We start from the raw sequence: 2,500 nt of genomic DNA on the forward strand, positions 1-2,500 counted from the left end.
ACATTCCATTTCCTAAGGGTTGTCAACAACACTTTCTCACACTTCCCGCAATCGAGTACGTGCATGACATGCCAAAGCACATCTTATTTGCCTTCCATCGCACTCAAGACGACGGGTTGTGGAAGAACGATATTGCTCACAACAAGTTCAAGGACAACGTCTCAATCAAGGGACACAACCGAATTATGTTAACTGGGTCGCTAAAGTAAACCCGAGTTCATATAATGCACCGCATCCAAAAGAACTAGCCACAACACGTGCATCACTGAGATGTTTCACTAGATGGAACACGTGCGTGACATTAGGATCCTCCAACACCTCTTCGTGATGGAAAGATAGAATTCGAAGCAACCACAGAAGTACCGTCTAGTGGGTAGGCAACACAGGGACTGATCAACCAATATCACCCAAGGCAACGGGTGAAAATGGAAGAGATGCATGCTTGACCGTTCGATACGCAAGGCATGGAGCCAGCCAGCAAGTGCATCTCGATTACAACTCACACACCCTCACGTTCGCAAGACACCACACCACAAGACGGTCCACCCCCCACCTACCATGGGCAAGCAAGCAAATGGAAACATCAAGTGACGCATGGTCAAGCATCGCTAGGCATGAAAATAACTTTCCACAATATCCGAGGGACTAGCTGCCGAGCTAACCAACGATCAGTGACGACCGTGTGTTGGTATTAATAAAGCTCAACAACTATGAAGAGGCTAGTTGTGCCATGATAAACATGCTAACGCACGCACCACGTGAGGGGGGAGGCCTCATCAAGCTCCCTTTAAAACCTGCCAGTGTGGAGCTGGCCGGCTCAAGGAGCACTCCCCCCCTATAAGAGGTTAATATGCAAAAGGCAAAATTGTACAAGTAGATACACTTTTTTTGAGCAGACATAAGTCCATATCTCGGGCTACACTTCGAATTTTGATGCGATTTTTTGCTGTAATTCGTAGAATAATGGTATCTCCTTGCTCACCAAATTTCATAATTTTTCTCGAAGGGGAACTATTTTTTTTATTTTTTTTACTTACCGGGTATGTGTAAAATCGGGAAAAATAGAAAAGCACATGTAGACTTCGAATTTCGACCTCATTTTTTCCAGTCCACCACTAAACAATATCAGGAACCTCCCCACAAAATTTCATTCAGTTTGGCCAAGGTCTTAAATTTGACAAATTTTGGCACCAAGCTATCTAGTCGCGGTGCACCGACCAACTTGGCCAAGTGCAAAATGCATCCAATTCAAAACTTTTGTGCACCAACACTTTTACAGTACTCATTTGGGGACATTTGGAGGCCTTTCCAACCCTCACATCTCAAAAACCACGAATTTCATTTTTTCACAAATCTCCCCACCAAGCCATTTAGCTATGCCGTGGTGCACCGCCAACCTTGGCCATGTGCAAAACCCTCCGAACTCAAAACTTTCGTGCACCAAGACTTTCATGGTATTCATTTGGGGGCATTTGGAGGCCATTCCAACCCTCACATCTCAAAAACCACGAATTTCATTTTTTCACAAAACTCCCCACCAAGCCATTTAGCTATGCCGTGGTGCACCGCCAACCTTGGCCATGTGCAAAACCCAACCAACTCAAAACTTTTGTGCACCAACACTTTTACAGTACTCATTTGGGGACATTTGGAGGCCTTTCCAACCCTCACATCTCAAAAACCACGAATTTCATTTTTTCACAAAACTCCCCACCAAGCCTTCTAGCTATGCCGCGGTGCACCGCCAACCTTGGCCATGTGCAAAACCCAACCAACTCAAAACTTTCGTGCACCAAGACTTTCATGGTATTCATTTGGGGGCATTTGGAGGCCATTCCAACCCTCACATCTCAAAAACCACGAATTTCATTTTTTCACAAAACTCCCCACCAAGCCATTTAGCTATGCCGTGGTGCACCGACCAACTTGGCCATGTGCAAAACCCAACCAACTCAAAACTTTCGTGCACCAAGACTTTCATGGTATTCATTTGGGGGCATTTGGAGGCCTTTCCAACCTTCACATCTCAAAAACCACGAATTTCATTTTTTCACAAAACTCCCCACCAAGCCATTTAGCTATGCCGTGGTGCACCGACAACCTTGCCCATGTGCAAAACCCAACCAACTCAAAACTTTCGTGCACCAAGACTTTCATGGTATTCATTTGGGGGCATTTGGAGGCCATTCCAACCCTCACTTCTCAAAAACCACGAATTTCATTTTTTCACAAAACTCCCCACCAAGCCATTTAGCTATGCCGTGGTGCACCGACAACCTTGCCCATGTGCAAAACCCAACCAACTCAAAACTTTCGTGCACCAAGACTTTCATGGTATTCATTTGGGGGCATTTGGAGGCCATTCCAACCCTCACATCTCAAAAACCACGAATTTCATTTTTTCACAAAACTCCCCACCAAGCCATTTAGCTATGCCGTGGTGCACCGACAACCTTGCCCATGTGCAAAACCCAACCAACTCAAAACTTTCGTGCACCAA

The sequence above is a fragment of the Vigna unguiculata genome, unplaced genomic scaffold (genome assembly GCF_037176805.1).
Source record: "Vigna unguiculata cultivar grain cowpea cultivar isolate G323 ecotype 2 unplaced genomic scaffold, ASM3717680v1 ptg000019l_ERROPOS512194, whole genome shotgun sequence".
Taxonomy (NCBI): domain Eukaryota; kingdom Viridiplantae; phylum Streptophyta; class Magnoliopsida; order Fabales; family Fabaceae; genus Vigna; species Vigna unguiculata.